General features: G+C 38.0%; 1 pseudogene; it reads left to right on the top strand.

The window, feature by feature from the left end:
- The window catches only part of LOC133087141 (peptidyl-prolyl cis-trans isomerase G-like), a 31,054-nt pseudogene that overhangs the window by 5,371 nt on the left and 2,363 nt on the right, over nucleotides 1-23,320 (top strand).

Below are 23,320 nucleotides of genomic sequence, written 5' to 3'. Positions count from 1 at the left end.
CTGAAATTTCACAGCTCACGTATGAAAGAAGTAGAGGCTTTCCCCAGTTTGATAATGATCCTAAAACTTTACATGACATTACATATAACATATTGTAAAGATGAAGTAAACTTTTAAAAACTATCATTAATAAGAAATGAATTTTTATCAACCACATTAAAGGATAGACTGAACAGGTAGGTAGTCAATTGTAGGGAAAGTGTCATAGAGGTGTAGTCAGTTAATCAATTAACGTAGGTTAGTTTTGTGGCTTTTGTAAGGCTTACAATGTGTTGCTTCCTTTTTTTTTTTTTTTTTTTTTAAACATCTTTATTGAAGTATAGTTGCTTTACAATGGTGTGCTAGCTTCTGCTTTACAACAAAGTGAATCAGTTACACCTATACATATGTTGCCATATCTCTTCCCTCTTGCATCTCCCTCCCTCCCACCCTCCCTATCCCACCCCTCTAGGTGGTCACAAAGCACCGAGCTGATCTCCCTGTGCTACGCGGCTGCTTCCCACTAGCTATCTATTTTACATTTGGTAGTGTATATATGTCCATGACACTCTCTCACCCTGTCACATCTCACCCCTCCTCCTCCCCATATCCTCAAGTCCATTCTCTAGTAGGTCTGTGTCTTTATTCCCATCTTGCCACTAGGTTCTTCATGACCTCTTTTTTTTTTTTTTTTTTTTTTTTCCCTTAGATTCCATATATATGTGTTAGCATACTGTATTTGTTTTTCTCTTTCTGACTTACTTCACTCTGTATGACAGACTCTAACTCCATCCACCTCATTACAAACACCTCCATTTCATTTCTTTTTATGGCTGAGTAATATTCCATTGTATATATGTGCCACATCTTCTTTATCCATTCATCCGATGATGGACACCTAGGTTGCTTCCATGTCCTGGCTATTGTAAACAGAGCTGCAATGAATATTTTGGTACATGACTCTTTCTGAATTATGGTTTTCTCAGGGTATATGCCCAGTAGTGGGATTGCTGGGTCATATGGTAGTTCTATTTTTAGTTTTTTAAGGAACCTCCATACTGTTCTCCATAGTGGCTGTATCAATTTACATTCCCACCAACAGTGCAAGAGTGTTCCCTTTTCTCCACACCCTCTCCAGCATTTATTGTTTCTAGATTTTTTGATGATGGCCATTCTGACCGGTGTGAGATGATACCTCATTGTAGTTTTGATTTGCATTTCTCTAATGATTAATGATGTTGAGCATTCTTTCATGTGTCTGTTGGCAATCTGTATCTCTTCTTTGGAGAATGTTGCTTCCTTTTTTAAATTTATAATTTGTTGTGTTTTTCTCTCTACTTAAATAAATATTCACTTTGTACTCAATTTTGTATCAGTGATTTTGTATTTTTTTTTTTTTTTTCTTAAAGAGTGTCCTCCAAATTGAATAAGCTTCAGGCCTCACAATACCTGGATCTACCCCTGGGTGGTTTAATCACCCTTCTCTAATTCTGGGATGTCAAACTTTGGATAATATAATCATCTTCTATGTGTATAATCTGATCATTTACCAGGACTAAGCTTTTTAGAATTTATAGTTTTAAAATCTTTATTAAACCTAAAGCTTTGGGGAGTTCCCTGGTGGCCTAGTGGTTAGGATTCTGGGCTTTCACTGCCATGGCCCGGGTTCAATCCCTGGTCGGGGATTGTGATCCCACAAGCCGTGCCGTGCAGCCAAAAAAAAAAAAAAAACCCCGAAGCTTTATATGTACCTCTTTATGAGGAATATATCAAATACTTCAGCAAATCAACATTGAGATTCTTTTTTCAAGTTAGCATAATAGAGTTCTCTAAAGTCTCTAAAGTTCTCTATGAAAAACATCTCTTTATGGTGAGTTTCTAAATTTTTCTTTTTCCCTGCTAGCTATTTAATTATTTATTAGTCATCTTTCTCTCTTTTAAAAAGGATGTGTATACCAAGGACTTTTGTCATCCAGTAAATATTAACATGTAAGGTTTAAAAATATGTTGAGAATTAGTTACCTGACTTATTTAATGAATAAATAATGCAATGATCAAAGGCTGAATCGATATGAGTAAAGTCTGTTACTTAAAGGATCACAAGATACTACTTTTCTATAAGAGAATCTAAAGTTATCCCTTAAGGGATCATCATTTACAGGAAGATGGTCTCCCTGAGGGGACTCTGGACTGGTTGGCAAGCTGAAGGTGCTACTATCTATTTCTCTGGCCTTCCCAGCAGCCAGTATACAGCAAGCGGTTTCTAAACAAGCTCTATTTTGCAGGTGGGGAAGGAGCCAATAAGCACTGGACTGATGCAGGGCCAAAATTTGGGGCAAATCTCAGAGGAACCCATCTCCTTCCTCCAGAGAGCATGCGGGACACTTGCCTGGAAGCAGGGCAGATGATTCCAGGATCTGTTTCTCACCAGCTGTGACCCTTAAGCCACAGGCCATGGGGCAAGGGCATATGGTGGGTACTTGGCAAATTTTCAGGGATTTCTAGGCCACAGTAATTTCTCCCCTAATCTTTTAGCCAGGCTGTTGGAAAAACTTTTTAGAATATGGAAACTGGAGCTTCCTTTCACCCTTCAAAAGAAGGTTGACCCTGCAGAGGACAGAATGAAAGCAGAGAAAGCACCACTGTCTCTTCCCCAGGAGACCCCTGGGCACACAACCCTATTTGTTAGCTGTACAGAAAACCAAGTTTGAAGTTGGTAACTTTGGCTGTCACACAGCCTATGCATTTGTAGAGCATTTAGCTTATTGCCCTAAATGTTCTCATGTTTAGAAAAAAAATGTAGTCTAATTAATTCACAATAAAAATCTTCCATTTCATAGAAGATAAAATTCATATAACCCAAACAGAATTGAATGTGTGGTAGGATGCAGTCATCAGCATGCAGCAGCCTTAAAAATGACAATATCTGACCTTAATATGTGTGAATCTATCAGGATTCCATTGTCGACATGTATATTTTTCAATATTCTTCTCTGAGCTGAAATTATGTCATTTATATGCAAATGACCACATCTTCAGCAGCTGCTGCTTCTCCGTTGAAGCTGAGGGACTTATTTGCACTTAATAAAGCCTCATAAATAGGTTTTGCCTCTAAAAGGGTGGGGGAGCAGGAAACCCATCATAGCCTTTTACAGTTACAAGCTTCTTTTTGTTTTGAAAGCAAGCGGCCACCTCTAAGAGGACGGTTCTCAGTTAGCAAAGAAACAGGACTCCTCACCCAGCCAGCTCGCTCCTTCCCTCCTTGGGAAACAAACGCTCCCGTCATTCCTGGCACCTTCTTGCCACCGCAGCTGTGGGTATCGCCAGTCTCCAGCCGGGTTGTGATTTAATCCAGACTTTAGTACAAAGGGGGACTGCTCTCTGAGGACAGTCACCTGCCAGGTGGTAAGAACAGTTGTCCAGCCCCAGGAAGACCCCTCAGGCCCCCCCAAGCTGGCCTGTCCAAGAGGAGGAGGGGAATTTTTCCTTTCATGAGTTATGAGTTTCCCTTTAAAACACTCTACATAGGGAAGGGACAGTATTTGGGAACTGTTTGTACACTCTGACGGCCCAATCAAACAGCATTAAAAGAACGTTAAAAACTCACCTTAGGGGAGACCTTCAAGATGGCAGAAGAGTAAGACGCGGAGATCGCCTTCCTCCCCACAAATACATCAGAAATACATCTACATGTGGAACAACTCCTACAGAACACCTACTGAACGCTGGCAGAAGACCTCAGAGCTCCCAAAAGGCAAGAAACTCCCCACGTACCTGTGTAGGGCAAAAGAAAAAAGAAATAACAGAGACAAAAGAATAGGGATGGGACCTGCACCAGTGGGAGGGAGCTGTGAAGGAGGAAAGCTTTCCACACACTAGGAAGCCCCTTCGCGGGTGGAGACTGCGGATGGCAGAGGGGGGAGCTTCGGAGCCACGGAGGAGAGCGCAGCCACAGGGGTGCGGAGGGCAAAGCGGAGAGATTCCCGCACAGAGGATCGGCGCCGACCAGCACTCACCAGCCCGAGAGGCTCGTCTGCTCACCCGCCGGGGCGGGCGGGGCTGGGAGCTGAGGCTCCGCTTTGGAGGTCGGATCCCAGGGAGAGGACTGGGGTTGGCGGCGTGAACACAGCCTGAAGGGGGCTAGTGCGCCACAGCTAGCCGGGAGGGAGTCCGGGAAAAAGTCTGGAGCTGCCTAAGAGACACGAGACCATTGTTTTGTGGTGCGCGAGGAGAGGAGGTTCAGAGCACCGCCTAAATGAGCTCCAGAAATGGGCGCAATCAATGGCTATCAGCACGGACCCCAGAGACGGGCATGGGACGCTAAGGCTGCTGCTGCCGCCACCAAGAAGCCTGTGTGCAAGCACAGGTCACTATCCACACGTCCCCTCCCGGGAGCCTGTGCAGCCCGCCACTGCCAGGGTCCCGTGATCCAGGGACAACTTCCCCGGGAGAACACACAGCGTGCCTCAGGCTGCTGCAACGTCACACTGGCCGCTGCTGCCGCAGGCTCGCCCCGCATCCGTACCCCTCCCTCCCCGTGGCCTGAGTGAGCCAGAGCCCCCGAATCAGCTGCTCCTTTAACCCCGTCCTGCCTGAGTGAAGAACAGACGCCCTCAGGCGACCTTTACGTGGGGTGGGGGGCCAAATCCAAAGCTGAACCCCAGGAGCTGTGCGAACAAAGAAGCGAAAGGGAAATCTCTCCCAGCAGCCTCAGGAGCAGCAGATTAAATCCCCACAATCAACTTTAGGTACCCTTCATCTGTGGAATGCCTGAATACGCAACGAATCATCCCAAAATTGAGGCCGTGGACTTTGGGAGCAAAGATATATATTTTTTTTCCTTTTTCTCTTTTTGTGAGTGTGTATGTATATGCTTCTTTGTGTGATTTTGTCTGTGTAGCTTTGCTTTCACCATTTGTCCTAGGGTTCTGCCTGTCTGGTTTTTTTTGTTTGTTTTTGGTTTTTGGCTTTTTCTTTTTTAGTATAGTTTTTAGCGCTTGTTATCATTTGTGGATTTGTTTTTCGGTTTGGTTGCTCTCTTCTTTCTTTCTGTTTTTTTTCTTTTTTTATTACTTTAAAATTTTTAAATTTTCTATAATTACTTTTTATTTTAATAACTTTTATTTTATTTTATTTTATTCTTTCTTTCTTTCTTTTTTTCTCCATTACTTCTGAGACATGTGGCTGACAGAGTCTTGGTGCTCCAGCCAGGTGTCAGGCCTGTGCCTCTGAGGTGGGAGAGCCAAGTTCAGGACATTGGTCCACCAGAGACCTCCCGGCTCCATGTAATATCAAACAGCAAAATCTCTCCCAGAGATCTCCATCTCAACGCTAAGACCCAGATCCATTCACCGACCAGCAAGCTACAGTGCTGGACACCCTGTGCCAAACAACTAGCAAGACAGGAACACAACCCAACCCATTAGCAGAGAGGCTGCCTAAAATCATAATAAGGTCACAGACACGCGAAAACACACGACCGGATGCAGACCTGCCCACCAGAAAGAAAAGATGCAGCCTCATCAACCAGAACACAGGCACCAGTTCCCTCCCCCAGGAAACCACACAACCCACTGAAACAACCTTAGCCACTGGGGACAGACACCAAAAACAACAGGAACTATGAACCTGCAGCCTGTGAAAAAAAGACCCAAACACAGTAAGTTAAGCAAATGAGAAGACACAGAAACACACAGCAGATGAAGGAGCAAGGTAAAAACCCACCAGACCAAACAAATGAATAGGAAATACGCAGTCTACCTGAAAAAGAATTCAGAGAAATGATACTAAAGATGATCAAATCTTGGAAATAGAATGGAGAAAATACAAGACACGTTTAACAAGGACCTAGAAGAACTAAAGCACAAACAAACAATGATGAACAACACAATAAATGAAATAAAAAATTCTCTAGAAGGAATCAATAGCAGAATAACTGAGGCAGAAGAACGGATAAGTGACCTGGAAGATAAAATAGTGGAAATTTTAATGCAGTGCTGAATAAAGAAAAAAGAATGAAAAGAATTGAGGACAGTCTCAGAGACCTCTTGGACAACACTAAACGCACCAACATTCAAATTATAGGGGTCCCAGAAGAAGAAGAGAAAAAGAAAGGGACTGAGAAAATATTTGAAGAGATTACACTTGAAAACTTCCCTAATATGGGAAAGGAAATAGTTAATCAATTCCAGGAAGCACAAACAGTCACATACAGGATAAATCCAAGGAGAAACACGCCAAGACACATATTAATCACACTATCAAAAATTAAATACTAAGAACAAATATTAAAAGCAGCAAGGGAAAAACAACAAATAACACATAAGGGAATCCCCATAAGGTTAACAGCTGATCTTTCAGCAGAAACTCTGCAAGCCAGAAGGGAATGGCAGGACATATTTAAAGTGATGACAGAGAAAAACCTACAACCAAGATTACTCTACCCAGCAAGGATCTCATTCAGATTTGATGGAGAAATTAAAACCTTTGCAGACAAGCAAAAGCTGAGAGAATTCAACACCACCAAACCAGCTTTACAACAAATGCTAAAGGAACTTCTCTAGGCAGGAAACACAAGAGAAGGAAAAGACCTACAATAACAAACCCAAAACAAATGGTAATAGGAACATACATATCGACAATTACCTTAAATGTAAATGGATTCAATGCTCCAACCAAAAGACACAGACTGGCTGAATAGATACAAAAACAAGACCTGTATATATGCGGTCTACAAGAGACCCACTTCAGACCTAGGGACACATACAGACCGAAAGTGAGGGAATGGAAAAAGGTATTCCATGCAAATGAAAATCAAAAGAAAGCCACAGTAGCAATTCTCATATCAGACAAAATAGACTTTAAAATAAAGACTATTACAAGAGACAAAGAAAGACTCTACATAATGATCAAGGGATCAATCCAAGAAGAAGATATAACAATTGTAAATATATATGCACTCAACATAGAAGCACCTCAATATATAAGGCAAATGCTAACAAACAGCCATAAAAGGGGAAATTGACAGTAACACAATCATAGTAGGGGACTTTAACACCCCACTTTCACCAATGGACAGATCATCCAAAATGAAAATAAATAAGGAAACACAAGCTTTAAATGATACATTAAACAGGATGGACTAAATTGATATTTATAGGACATTCCATCCAAAAACAACAGAATACACATTCTTCTCAAGTGCTCATGGAACATTCCCCAGGATAGATCATATCTTGGGTCACAAATCAAGCCTTGGTAAAGTTAAGAAAATTGAAATGTTATCAAGTATCTTTTCCGACCACAACGCTATGAGACTAGATATCAATTATAGGAAAAAATCGGTAAAAAATACAAACACATGGAGGCTAAACAATACACTACTTAATAACCAAGAGATCACTGAGGAAATCAAAAAATACCTAGAAACAAATGACAATGAAAACACGACGACCCAAAACATATGGGATGCAGCAAAAGCAGTTCTAAGAGGGAAGTTTATAGCAATACAATCCTACCTCAAGAAACATCTCAAATAAACAACCTAACCTTACACCTAAAGCAGTTAGAGAAAGGGGAAGAAAAAATCCCCAAACTTAGCAGAAGAAAAGAAATCATAAAGATCAGATCAGAAATAAATGAAAAAGAAATGAAGGAAACAATAGCAAAGATCAATAAAACTAAAAGCTGGTTCTTTGAGAAAATAAACAGAATTGATAAACCATTAGCCAGACTCATCAAGAAAAAAAGGGAGAAGACTCAAATCAACAGAATTAGAAATGAAAAAGGAGAAATAACAACTGACACTGCAGAAATACAAAGGGTCATGAGAGATTACTACAAGCAACTCTATGCCAATAAAATGGACAACCTGGAAGACATGGACAAATTCTTAGAAAAGCACAACCTTCTGAGACTGAACCAGGAAGAAATAGAAAATATAAACAGACCAATCGCAAGCACTGAAATTGAGACTGTGATTTAAAATCTTCCAACAAACAAAAGCCCAGGACCAGATGGCTTCACAGGATAATTCTATCAAACATTTAGAGAAGAGCTAACACCTATCCTTCTCAAACTCTTCCAAAATATAGCAGAGGGAGGAACACTCCCAAACTCATTCTACGAGGCCAGCATCACCCTGATACCAAAACCAGACAAAGATGTCATAAAGAAAGAAAACTACAGGCCAATATCACTGATGAACATAGATGCAAAATTCCTCAACAAAATACTAGCAAACAGAATCCAACAGCACATTAAAAGGATCATACACCATGATCAATTGGGGTTTATCCCAGGAATGCAAGGATTCTTCGATATACGCAAATCAATCAACGTGATACACCATATTAACAAATTGAAGGAGAAAAACCATATGATCATCTCAATAGATGCCGAAAAAGCTTTCGACAAAATTCAACACCCATTTATGATAAAAACCCACCAGAAAGTAGGCATAGAGGGAACTTTCCTCAACATAATAAAGGCCATATATGACAAACCCACAGCCAACATCATTCTCAATGGTGAAAAACTGAAACCATTTCCACTAAGATCAGGAACAAGACAAGGTTGCCCACTCTCACCACTATTATTCAACATAGCTTTAGAAGTTTTAACCACAGCAGTCTGAGAAGAAGAAGAAATAAAAGGAATCCAACTTGGAAAAGAAGAAGTAAAGTGTCACTGTTTCCAGATGACATGATACTATATATAGAGAATCCTAAAGATGCTACCAGGAAACTACTAGAGCTAATCAAGGAATTTGGTAAAGTAGCAGGATACAAAATTAATGCCCAGAAATCTCTTGCATTCCTATACACTAATGATGAAAAATCTGAAAGTGAAATTAAGGAAACACTCCCATTTACCAAAACAACAAAAAGAATAAAATACCTAGGAATAAACCTACCTAGGGAGACAAAAGACCTGTATGCAGAAAACTATAAGACACTGATGGAAGAAATTAAAGATGATACAAACAGATGGAGAGATATACCATGTTCTTGGATTGGAAAAATCAACGTTGTGGAAATGACTATACTACCCAAAGCAATCTACAGATTCAATGCAATCCCTATCAAACTACCACTGGCATTTTTCACAGAACTAGAACAAAAATTTTCACAATTTGTATGGAAACAAAAAAGGCCCTGAATAGCCAAAGCAATCCTGAGAAAGAAAAATGGAGCTGGAGGAATCAGGCTCCCTGACTTCAGACTATACTACAAAGCTACAGTAATCAAGACAGTATGGTACTGGCACAAAAACAGAACTATAGATCAATGGAACAGGATACAAAGCCCAGAGATAAACCCACACACATATGGTTACCTTATTTTTGATAAAGGAGGCAGGAATATAAAATATAGAAAAGACAGCCTCTTCAATAAGTGGTGCTGGGAAAACTGGACAGCTACATGTAAAAGAATGAAATTAGAACACTCCCTAACACCATACACAAAAATAAACTCCAAATGGATTAAAGACCTAAATGTAAGGGCAGACACTGTAAAACTCTTAGGGGAAAACATAGGCAGAACACTCTGTGACATAAATCACAGCAAGATCCTTTTTGACCCACCTCCTAGAGAAATGGAAATGAAAACAAAAATAAACAAATGGGACCTAATGACACTTAAAAGCTTTTGCACAGCAAAGGAAACCATAAACAAGATGAGAAGACAACCCTCAAAATGGGAGAAGATATTTGCAAGTGAAGCAACTGACAAAGGATTAATCTCCACAATTTACAAGCAGCTCATGCAGCTCAATATCAAAAAAACAAACAACCTAATCCAAAAATGGGCAGAAGACCTAAATAGACATTTCTCCAAAGAAAACATACAGATTGCCAACAAACACATGAAAGGATGCTCCACATCACTAATCATTAGAGAAATGCAAATCAAAACTGCAATGAGGTATCACCTCACACCAGTCAGAATGGCCATCATCAAAAAATCTAGAAACAATAAATGCTGGAGAGGGTGTGGAGAAAAGGGAACCCTCTTGCACTGTTGGTGGGAATATAAGTTGATACAGCCACTATGGAGAACAGTATGGAGGTTCCTTAAAAAACTAAAAATAGAACATAAACTTTTTTAAGAACTTGGGATTCATGTAATTTTTTCATATAAAAAATTTAATATCATTTTGTTACCTAACCCATTTTCTCTTCCTTTATATAATCACTAATAAATGAGCCTAAATTCCTCTGTTCTGAATTAATGTTAACTATGGTCCAATTTCTGTGATTGTGATTTTATGTATGTCATCAAATGTTTTTTCTTACACAAGTCTTTTATATATTCGGGAGCCAGAGATACATATTTGGTGGTAAATTTTGTATGTAAAAGCAAAATTACAAAGAAACAGATGAAATTAAATTATAGGATAAATATAGCTGATAATCAGCTTTTAATAATTAGCTAATTCCTATGGTAATATTTGTGTGTTTTCTATTGCTAATAATGTCATTCAGGTAAGGAAGAATTATAAAGCAAGTAGCTGGACCAACTAAGAGAACACAAAGAAAGCTATTAGGCATGCACCGAGTTATTTGTGGTTAGTTCCTTGAGGACAATGCCAGATCCTTGATTTAGACTGAGATGGGAAGCAGATCTTAAAAGATTTCTGTCATTTTAATGTTTGAATATCATGTTTCTGTATGCTTGGTAATTGGTCTGTGCAGTCTTGTCTTTTTAAAAATCTTTATGAGTATTTTAATAAAAGCTTGGGAGAAAGGTAAAAAAAAAAAAAAAACCTAAAAATAGAACTACCATATGACCCAGCAATCCCACTACTGGGCATATACCCTGAGAAAACTATAATTCAAAAAGAGTCATGTACCACAATGTTCATTGCAGCTCTATTTATAATAGTCAGGACATGGAAGCAACCTAAGTGTCCATCGACAGATGAATGGATGAAGAAGATGTGGCACATATATACAATGGAATATGACTCAGCCATAAAAAGAAACGAAACTGAGTTATTTGTAGTGAGGTGGATGGACCTAGAGACTGTCATACAGAGTGAAGTAAGTCAGAAAGAGAAAAACAAATACCGTATGCTAACACATTTATACAGAATCTAAAAAAAAAAAAATGGTTATGAAGAACCTAGGGGCAGGGCAGGAATAAAGATGCAGATGTAGAGAATGGACTTGAGGACATGCAGAAGGAGAAGGGTAAGCTGGGACGAAGTGAGAGAGTGTCAGGGACTTATATATACTACCAAATGTAAAATAGCTAGCTAGTGGGAAGCAGCCACATAGCACAGGGAGATCAGCTCTATGCTTTGGAGGGAGACTCAAGAGGGAGGAGATATGGGGATATATGTAAATGTATAGCTGATTCACTATGTTATAAACAGAAACTAACACAGCATTGTAAAGCAATTATACTCCAATAAAGATGTTAAAAAAAGAAAAGTAAAGTGCCAAATTATTTTTATTCCTGATATATATCACTGGAAAAAAAAACTCACCTTAATTCATGGGATAAGTACATAGTATTTCTCCTTTTCCCCTCCCACTCCCATCTTCCTATCTGGCCCTTCTTTGTCAACAGAATTGGATGGAAAAGGAAAAGACAATATGCATTTGGTGTGCATATAAGATGAATTCTACCCATTTTCTATTAATGCTCCTACAAAACCACCCAGGCTTCTATATTGGGGTCAACAGAAACATTCCATTTACCATTTAAGACCACTTAAGACATGCAAAAAAAAAATAGAAGAATATTAAGGGATAATTTTCTCCTGCTGTTAGATGCTAAGACAAACCTGAGGCACTTATGAAAAATAAATACTGATGGGAAGCAGGGTCATTTATTTTTAAAGCACTGTGCTGCTGATTTGGTAATAATGACCTATTATCCCTGTCAGAGTAATAGACTATTCCTGGAGCTTCATTTCTGGTGTGTGAGCAACTGGCATAGTAGAGATGATTATACTGTCTAATAAATGTGTATAATCATTGAAGACACTGGTTGACAATACTATCATTAAATTGTCACCAGCTTGGCAAAGAGACAAACACCTCTACCACATCAACCTATCAGAGATGTTTATAACTGCAAAAACATCCAAGCACAATATTAATGTTAATAAGTGAAATCTCATACACACACACACACACCTAAAAATCCAGCCACTAGGACCAAAGTGTGCCCAGGGATGAGTTGGAAAGAAGTGATACCTGGTCCTTGAGTCAGGAGTCCTGGGCTCTAAGCTCATCTCTCTGAGCCTCAGTTTCTTCCATTTTTAAAATAGAGATCATGTCTGTCCTGTGCATCTCACAATATTATTATCAGTAACAAAATTGTGAAAGATACAAAATACCAAGTAATAATAATATATTATTATGTATCTATATAACATTATGGTACAAGTTGCTCTTGGTATATTTAAGATTTTACATTGGTTTACTTTTTTAAAAAATTGTGGTGAAATACATATAACATTTATCATCTTAACCATTTTAAATTGTACAGGTCAGTAGTATTAAATATGCACATTATTGTACAATCTTTATCAGCATCCATTTCCATAACTCTTTTCATTTTGCATCACTGAAACTCTGTACCCATTAAACAATAACGTCTTATTCCCCTCCTCCCTCCAGCCCCTGGCAACCACCATCCTATCTTCTGTCTCTATGAATTTGACTACTTTAGATATATAAGTGGAATCATACAGTATTTATCCTTTTGTGTCTGGCTTATTACAGTTTGCATAATGTCCTCAAGGTTCATTCATGTTGCAACATATGTCAGGGTTTCCTTCCTTTTTAGCTTAATAATATTTCATTGTATCTATAAATCATTTTTTGTTATCCATTTATGGGTTGATGAATACCTGGGTTCCTTCTACCTTCTGGCTATTGTGAATAATGCCATAATTTATATGAATAGGAAAATAGGAATATATTCTATTTATGAGTATGAATATATCTCTCCAAGACCCTGCTTTCAATTATTTTGGTTATATACCCAGAAGTGGAATTGCTGGATCACATGGTAATTCTATGGTTAATTTTTGAGGAACTCCCATACTGTTTCTCACAGTGGCTGCACCATTTTATATTCCCGCCAACAGTGCACAAGGGTTCCACTTTCTCCACATTATCAACAAGGCTTATTTTCTGTTTTTTTTCTTTTTTTTAGATAGCAGCCATCCTAATAGGTATAAGGTGGTATACATTAGTTTATTTTTAATACAATAAAGGACAAGAACCATTGTCTAATATTATCATGAAAGTTTTCACATTTGGAATGAAATTTTATTTTATTTTATTTTTATTGAAGTATACTTGATTTACAATGTTGTGTTAGTTTCAGATGTACAGCTAAGTGATTCAGTTATACATACATATATATCTTGTTTTTCAGATTCTTTTCCCTTACAGGTTATTACAAATATTGGAATGACATATTTTTTAACCATAAATTAGATTTGCCAAGTATGTTTACAACTATAGTACAGAGTAATTTAGGAGCTCCTCTAACACCTGTGTGTGTGTGTGTGTGTGTGTGTGTGTGTGTGTATATATATATATGAACAGGTATTTGCATATATAGTTTTTTGTTTTTTTTTTTTTAACTTTGGGTTTATTTATTTATTTATTTATGGCTGTGTTGGGTCTTCGTTTCCGTGCGAGGGCTTTCTCTAGTTGCAGCAAGTGGGGGCCACTCTTCATCGCCGTGCGCGGGCCTCTCACTATCGCGGCCTCTCTTGTTGCGGAGTACATGCTCCAGACGCACAGGCTCAGTAATTGTGGCTCACGGGCCTAGTCGCTCCGCGGCATGTGGGGTCTTCCCAGACCAGGGCTCGAACCCGTGTCCCCTGAATTGGCAGGCAGATTCTCAACCACTGCGCCACTAGGGAAGACCTACATATATAGTTTTAATGGAAATTTGCCCCCCAGAAATTATTTATATGTTAATTATGTATGTAACTCATACATATATAAATAGTGATACCTAAGAAGTTTTATAATTTATATATGTATATATAAATTACAAAGCTTCTTAGTTTTTTTTGTTGTTGTTGTTTTTTTCACACACACACACACTGTATTTTATTTTTACAAGAGATAGACTGACACCAAGCATTGTAAATGGATGACCACAACAAAAAAGCTTCTTAGTTTTATATATGTATAAAACTTAGTTATATATAACTTCTTAGTTACACATTTTTTTTTTTTATAAAAAATAAGCTTCTTAGTTACAAAACTTCTGAGATATATCAACCAGTCAATCTAGAGAATAAGAATCACTGGAAAGCTGAAAAACATGTCGGTGCTCAAGCCTCATCTCCAGAGATTCTCATTTAGTTGGTCTTGATCAGGCCCAGATGTCAGTATTTTGATGATTCTAGTGAGCAACCCATGTGGTGAACCACTGCTGCCCTGTATCCATTCCATTGCAATTTTAAATCTGCTACTCCCTTACTTTTCAAACTGTGGATTTGGGTCATCACCATCATCATCATTATCATCATCATCATCATCATCATCATCACCTGAGACCTTAGAAACTGAGAATCTCGGGCTCCACCCCAGACCTACTGAATCAGAATCTGCATTATAACAAGACCCCCAGGTAAGGCATGTACACATTAGTCTGAGAAGGGCTCCTCAGTGGAGATGGAGAGAAGTTGTTTACCACCAACCACACACTATTTCTTTTCAAATCCTTGCACTGTAATATGCTTTTGAATAAAACCTGTTTATAAGAAATACAAGCTGCTAAGACATGTACCCCATACTCTGCTTATAAAGTTTAATATTGGACTAAAGTAAAAAACTAGATTTTTTTTGTAGGCAAATTTTGTATTGTTTGATTTGGTCTGTTGTTTCAGCCATATGAGAATTTTTTTGAATTCTAATTTTGTAACCCAGGATTCTTTCATTGATCACCAAGCTGCAGATATTAGCATAAAAGCCATTAGTGAAAATGTTGAACATTTTAGGGCTGAGGGATCAACCTCTAATTTATTCCTCCTGGAAAACTTCCTCTGAATTTATAATATTTCTTAACTAGTATTGTTTGTATTATTCAACAAGTTAAAAATCCTCTTACATAATACAACCAGCCCACAGTTCTTTCATAAGGATATCTTGAATTCTCGGTCATACTGAAGTCCCAATACTCTGTCTATAAAATTCCTCTGATTTACAGTATATAGCCCTTTAGAAAAAGCAAGATGCATTTAGACTGATATGACTTTATTCTTACTGAACCTACACTATTCCTAGAGATCACTGTTTACTTTGGAAACTCTTTAAAACTATCTTTAATTTAATTAGTCCTAGTTTTATTGACTATTTACTTATTCACAACATTTATTCTTTACAATTTCTTAAAGATTTCTGATGTCATTTCAACTATTTAGTCTATAAAAATAATTATGATAAAATGAATAGCTACTGTACATCGAGCATTTATTATGTGCCAGGTGCTGTGTTAAAGTGGCTTACATTGAATTGTCACCCTAGCCCTATAAGGTATATACCATTATCCCAATTTTACAGGTGAAGAAACTGAAATTTAAATCTGTTAAGTAACTTGCTAGGAAAACAAAGTGGACTCTAGGTCTGACTTCAAAGCCTGATTTCCTAATCAACATACTATATTACCTTCCCTTGGAATGCAGTGGTTCAGATGTGGAGTCTTGAATAAACTGGGGCTCCAATTCCTTCTTATCAACACTCATTAACACCCTTTCCAGTCAAGTCTGATGAGCAGTCTTCTTACCCAGAAAAAATATTTAAAGGTAGTACAACAGGAGTGGAGAGGTTCTGCTTCCTCATTGCTGTTACGTGCCAACCTAGCATCATTATTTTCAAGCCAGGGGCCGTTCCCTTCTCAGAATTCTTCCCACTCTGAATTTCTTATTTTCTTTACTATTTTTGTCTGGTTCCAATATTAGTCTTCCTCCAAGACTTGAGCTACTCCAAATCTTGGGTATGTGTCATCCCATTCAACTTTCATCCATGCTCATCAGAAAGCTTATTGTCCAATCTAATTAATCTCATTGGATTCCTCCAGTTTTTCTTCCTTGGTGGAACCACTGCAATAGTCAGAATCAAATTGTGCACTTAATCATTTTCATTGTTTGCCTTACTTCTGATGGAGTCACTATCATGACATCAGTTAGCAAACTCTCCCATTGGGGCTGTAAGAACTAGTACACTTCTCAGAGACAGCCAGGCTTGCATTCACAGTCGGCCCATTCTCTGACTGCATTTGGCAGTAGAACTTTGCCTGGTGCTGTATGTGATATATGTTTTTCCTCTAGCAAAACCTTCCTGCATTCTAAGGAATCTGCTGGGGTAGTGCACTTAGAATATCAAGAAAACAATGAATATGCCATGACGCTGTCATACAGAAAACTTTCTTGGCTGTCAGCCATAGAGCTTCTGATGTGGAGAAGGGCTGTAGAGTAGCCGTTAACAGCACTTGGAGTGCATAAAATCTACCGTGAGTCAGCTGTAGGCGATGTGGAGATGGTGGCATTTCTCAAGCTTTAATTTCCTCCATTGAAAATAGGGATGGTAAGAACGGGATAATACGTTAATGCAAATGTTCCTTAATGTGATGTAAGTTTGCCTTAGCACAGTGGCTGTTAAACTATCATCATTCAACTCCTTGGCCCCCTGCGAGATTTTGATCAGCTGCTCCAAGCTCCTTCCCAGCCTACACTATCAGCCCAAGGGTGTAGCTGAAGCTTGTGACCCCGGTGAAAACACTTTTAACCACTTTCTAAAGGCTTTGTGAACATTCCCATCCTCCAAGTGGTTTACTCTTGTTTAATTTTGAGTACAGAACAGAGGCCAAATTGATTAAAAGACATTGTGTATAGTTGTGAATATCTTTTTAGAGAATGTTTTTGGGTTTTAAAAACCTGGGAGAGGGAAATTAGCTCACTGGTTTCTTCCCATACTTAGGAACCCTCACTAACACTCCATTTCTCAAAAGGCCTGAAAATAAACAGGAGCAAAGTGAGCTTCTGCTGCAGGGCCTCCCTGTCTTGGATTACAGGCACGGGAAAGTCATTTCGATTCAATTAAAATGACATCCGTGTGGTTCTGTTCCATCAGCCCAAAGGTGGTACATTAGATTCTATTGCTGCTGTAACAAATGATCACAAATTTAGTGGCTTAAAACAATACAGATTTATTACTTACAGTTCTGGAGATCAGAGGTAAAAAAAAAACCCACAAAAAAAACCAGTCTCACTGGGCTACTGGGCTAAAATCAAGGTTGCTTGATTTTAAAAACCAGGGTTGCATTCCCTCTGGAGGTTCTAGGGGAGAATCCATATCCTTGCCTTTTCCAGCTTCTAGAGGCCACCTGCATTCTTTGACTTGTGACCCCTTTCTCCATCATAGAAGTTACACTGTGGTATCTTCAAATCTGTCCCCCTCTCTCATTCTCTGTCTGAGCCCTGCTCCACCCTCACATCTCCTCTGACTCTGACTCTCCTGCCTCCCTCTTTCATTTATACGTACACTTGTAAATGGAAGTGGGCTTTCACTTTCAGAATGGGCTCACCCAGGTAATCCAGGATAATCTCTACATCTCAGGATCCCTAACTTCACATCTGCAAAGTCCCTTTTGCCATGTTACTGACACATTCACAGATGTGGGGGATTAAAATGTGGACATCTGTGAGGGCCTTATTTTGTCTACCACAGGTGTGGATTTTACATTCTTACCTCAATCATGGAGCCCAGATATTATCAGTACTGGTTTATATTTTACAGTCAATACTTCAAATGGGACAAGGTGGCATTCAGAGAAGCCAAAGTTAATCAAATAAAAAGCAGGTATCAGCATGCACTTTATCACATCACCAAGAGAATCAAAACAGTATGATAGTAAATTTGACTTCTTGTCACGTTGAATTCTTCTTTCAGTGCTATGTTATCAGAAAGAGGCAGTATTGTTTAAATGTAATTTATATAGTGCCTTCCCCTGAGTGATGAACAGAATATTCCTCAGTATCCTCAGAGAATTAGGCTCTCTCTCTTTATCCCAGCTCAGCCACTCTAGCAATATAATATGCAGCAATATAATATCTGTGTGCAAGAAATAAATCAGACTCACTAAATTTAAGGATGTTCACTTAAAGAAATTCCTTTTGGAGTTTCTTTTTTTCTCATTTGAAAATGCTCTTCTTTGGGTATTATAAAGCCATTGACCCATATTAGATTAATTAGGTCAATTAGCCTTTATGTAGTAATTACCAGTCAGATGGCTTTGAATAATTCCCTTTTAATAAAGATGTGTCTTGAAAAGAGATTATCAACTTAAATTCCTGCCACATAGTAGCATTAAGAAAACATGCATTTAGTAATTCTTTCTGCAATGTGGTTTGGGTGTAGCAATGATACTGGGTAGAAAAAGCTTAAGGACTTTACCTTGATGAGTTGATTATTCACATTCACACACTGTTAAAAGCCACATGGGTATTTTCCATTCAGAGAAGCTGTTGGTAGCCCTGAACGCTGAGCCTAATTCAGAGCAACTCCCTCTCTTTTTCTAACCTGTCAATAGGATTTCCCATATTTTTAGACTCACACTGGCCCCAGCACCTAAACTGGGACTCCCACTTGCCGACAGGACTATCTGAATTTTTTTGCTCTCTGCTTCTCTCCTTCAACAACATCCCCATATTTTATCCTAATATTGACAATAGCTGCCGCTCAATGAGTATTTGCTAGGTTCCAGACATTTCACATTTGTTATTCCTAATTGTTACCGTGAGTTAACTCACTACACAGATATTTGTTGAAATATTTGCTCTAGATACTGGAGATAGTCAAGTGGATAGCCTATGTCCATGTAACAGTTGAGGAAACTGAGATAGAGGACCTTAGTGAGGAGCCTAAGGTCCCACAGCATGGCGTTTTGCAGGAAGCCCAGCGTCTGACTGCCTCCAGCTTGGCTCTGCCCACCCCACCAGGCTGCCCCAGTGCGGGAGGGGGCACTAGAATTGCTGTCTCCTTTGAAAGCTGTGTTAGAAAACTCACCGGACTGTTTGGGACATAAGGTTACTAATGAAGTCAGAATCTTCAAGAAAAGTTGAAAGGCACTTTAGGAATCAGGTTCAAAAATAGAAAACTCACAATTACTTAGAACAAAAGTCCCACCCCTAGTAATTAAAGGGTTTAATTTTTTTTTCTAAATTTCAGAATTCTGATACATATACAAGTGCAAAAAAGTTGAGGTACTACTTAAACGAATACATGCAAATGGCATGAGCGATAGTTCTAGGTGCATCCCTTGCTGTTTCCTCTTGCTGTAGTTCACTCAATTCCTGATGTTTAGATCAGAAGTCAGGGCTAAATTGTTGGTTGCGTCCTGACATTAACATGTTGTGTAGTCTTTGATCTTCCACAGAACAGAAAGGACTCTGTGAGCAAATTTACTCTATTGCTAAGATCTGGACATTTCGGTGACCTAGAATATGGAGATAACTTTGTTTCTGTTGGTTTGTTTTACAAAAGTTTTAGGTTCCTACAAGAATCAGAAAGTTTCATATTGGGAATGTAAAAATGGAGTTTCTGGAGGGCAATTTGACAACAATTTGTTTCAATAATTTAAAAGGCAAATAGATAAAGAGGTATGCTTAAGAATGCTCATTGTAATACTAGTTATTAAAAAAACTGGAAACGATATAAATATATATCAGTAGGGTAATCATTAAATGTTATGCACATCCATGCTTGTACTACATGAAAAATTCTTATGTATAACATTTATATTGTATTGCTAAATGAAAAAGAAAATAAAGATTAAAAAACAGATTATAATCCCACTTTAAAGTGTGTGTGTGTGTGTGTGTGTGTGTGTGTGTATCTGGATGACTGTATTCCAAAATATGCAAACTGTGATTATCATCAAGCGGCGGGATTGAGGGTGATTTTAACTTCTTTGTACATTTCTGTATCATCTGAAATTTTATTCTTTTATCCACATTTCCTATTTAGATCACCGAAACCACCCCCCACTGACAACAATTCTAATGCATTTGATGTAAATCTTTTTGGTTTGCATATATTTCTACAAAATATATTTTCTTGTTTTTTGTTCAGATATTTTAAATTTACTTAGTTTCATATTCTATTCCTTAACATTCTTCACCTAGTACTGTTTTTTTAGTCCTCTGTTGTTTGTATACTAGTCTATTGCTGACCTATTTTCGTAGTATAGGCACTGTAAATATGCATATGCTACTTTCATAATCAGAAAAAAAATCCAGTAAAGCTCTTTTTATTGTGAAGAAAGAAAAAAGAAAGAAAATTAGTTCTTCTAACATAAGAGCATAAACTGCTTTACATAATTTTGTAAATGAAATATCCAACTGAAGAAATATTTATTACACTGAAGATTCTATTTTTCTAAACACCCCTACCTTAGAGAAGTGTTTGGACATATGAAACTCTTTTCTATAAGTATAGAAAATTCAAAGAGAAAAGAGAATATTTCTTTCTATGAAGACTCTAAAATGATTTATTTTAGGAGGCAAAAATTTCAAAAGACAAAGTTATTTTGAAAGTGAAAAGTAGTGAAATGAACTTATTACAGTGTGTTCTCACTATATATTAAAAATGAAATTAAAATCATTTAAAATAAAAGAAATATGACATTGTAACGCAAACAGAAATTGAGGAATATCCCAGAAGGATAGGACACGGTTGATGGACAGCACAGGAAAATGAAAAGACAATCAGAGGAAGTAATAAAGCCTAATGGGAAAAAATTGAAATTTATATATTGAAAGTTTATAATTTTTAACATAAAAATCTAATAATAACTGATAATCCCTTTCCTTTCTTTAAACTTTAATTTAAGGATAAAAATAGAACTTTAAGAATAACTTTATTCAATCATATTTTTATAAGATATATATCAAATACTCTCAGTAAGATTGTGTTTAACTTTCAAACTTTTCTTCAAAACAATATATTCCTAGATGAGAGATGTGGAAAAAAGTCACATATAACTATTTGTTATGGGGGAAAGTGACAAGATGAGAGTCATATTTCAAGCAGATGTTACTTAAGTCCTACAATCCTGGAAAAGGTCACAAAGAACTGGGTTTCTTCTCTTTCTTTTTAAGGTTAGTTTTCACTGGCAGCAGAGGGAAGCTTTATGACATACCACTAGCAGACAAAACCAAGTTGCCTTTACGAAAAGGATTTTGTTGAACACAGGCTCTTTTTTTTTTCTCTCTCTCTCTCTCCAAAATATTGGGTTTCAAAATGAAGTCACTGACCTAGGAAAGACAAACAAATAGTCTCCAGGGATCTGGAGGCAGGACAAAAAGCAGGTTAAAGTACAGAAGTTTAAGTGTGAGAACCAAGAAACAAAATAATGACCTGAGGGCTCAGGGCCAGTTGGGAAGAAGAGATATCTACTAATGTTGACAGGTGACCTGCAAAGGGGAACAGCCCAGCACAATGACCAGGTTCTCCAGGGAGAAGGTCACAGCAGTCTTGCTTCTCTGGAAACTAGAGTTAAACTGGCCACTGAGAATGTAGGAGGTGTCTTGGCTAAGAACCCTCTTGAATTTGCCTTAAATTCTCTAACACAGAAACTCTAAAGATTAGGAAAAACATGGATTTTGATGATTTTATGCGGCTATAAAGATTAGTCAGTGTTTCACTCATTTCTAAGCAGAATGGCATAATGCTTACGCAAAGGATTCTTGGATTGCATAAAGTTCAAGCTTTTTGACCTCTTGCAATTTATTTAGCTTCCTCATGTATAAAATATATACATAACAAGAGAATTTACCTCATAGGACTATTGTAAGGATTAAGCTAAATATGCCATCCATGTACTATGTGCCCGATGGCCTTATGCAGGAAGTAAAAAAAAAAAGTATGTTTAACATTTGAGCATCCAGCTGAGATTCAGATCTGAATTTTTATACCAATTGAGATTAGTGTTTTGTAATGTTTTTGACAGATCATATTGAATCTGAAGAAGACATTGTTTGTTACTAATAATATTAAGAAATGAGACCTTGCACAAATCTATCACTATTAATAATATAGTGGGTACAAACCTCGGTCCATTAGCTCAAGGATGCGAGAAATGTTAAGTTTTAATTTTTCTTTCAAGCCCCCCTTCCACTAGATGTTGGAAAAACAATCACAGTCAACTCAAGTTTTCCCTCCCCTTACACTGGGGTTGCATACATGTTCCAGGGGGCTGTTACCTGTTGTCAGTTGTCATCCTCTCTCTACGCTACTATCTGGTAAGGTGTACATCCTGGTCCTGAGGTACAAAGTTTATGTCCGTGTCCTCCTTGTGTTGGACATCAGCTTCTGTGACTGTTGGCAGAGTGGGAAAATGAATGGGGCACTAAAAGGCCCTACTCCATCCCCTTCTAGCCTCTGGCTCATAGAAAATGCTTCTGCTGTGCCCCATGCTATCCTGGGGCACAAAGGGACTCTGTGAGCTTATCTCAGTCCCCCTTTCCAACTCTAACACACCACACTGCCATTGCTACTCTACTGCTCCCACACCATCGACTGTGGGGTCTTATCACTTTCTCAAAGGAAGTAGGAAAAGTGACATTCTTTCTGCTCTTGAATCTCCAAAATTATGCAGAGATGAGTGTTCTATTATTCCCTAAACCTTACCACACCCTACTTCAGATGAATCCAGGAGAAAGCTGGGCACAGGTCCTTTTTCAGGTACCTAGCATCTTTACTTTTCCTCTGACTTCTCTCCTTCTCCAGAAGTCTAGAGAGTCCTCAGTCTTGGGGACAGGGAAAAAGGTTTTGACTCATCAGGTATTTTTCCAATTCTTTCGTCTCAAGTCTGGATCTTGAATTTTGAAATTAAAAAAATCAAGGATTTGATATCTCCCTTGAGGAATATCTACTTCATAGTCTAGTTGCTTCAATGAGGGAGCAACAGCAAACAAAATCAACCAACCAACCAAACAAACACGATAGTTCAATACACCAGAATACACTGAAGTAGGGAGGGATGTATGTTTTATCATTTTCATATAAACTTACATTTTAAATACTCTCCATAATGAATTAAAAAGTCTCCCAACTAAAATATTTGTCTTTGGTTAAAAACATGGGTTACCTTATATACTATTAAGTACTTGATTTTATAATTTCCTTTATAATTATTAATTACATAAATTTTATGCATATAATGATTCTAACACTAGTCTGCCAGATGAGGATGCTTCTTTTCTTTACTCTCTCCTTGCTTCTTTTTCTCCTTCTTTAACCTGTTTGTCAATATGTTCCTCAGTGATCTCTTGTTACTCTCCGAATTTATTCCAT

Source organism: Eubalaena glacialis, chromosome 3, assembly GCF_028564815.1.
Source record: "Eubalaena glacialis isolate mEubGla1 chromosome 3, mEubGla1.1.hap2.+ XY, whole genome shotgun sequence".
Lineage (NCBI taxonomy): Eukaryota > Metazoa > Chordata > Mammalia > Artiodactyla > Balaenidae > Eubalaena > Eubalaena glacialis.
Note: the sequence above shows the minus strand (reverse complement) of the source record. Positions and strands in the feature narration are given on the sequence as shown.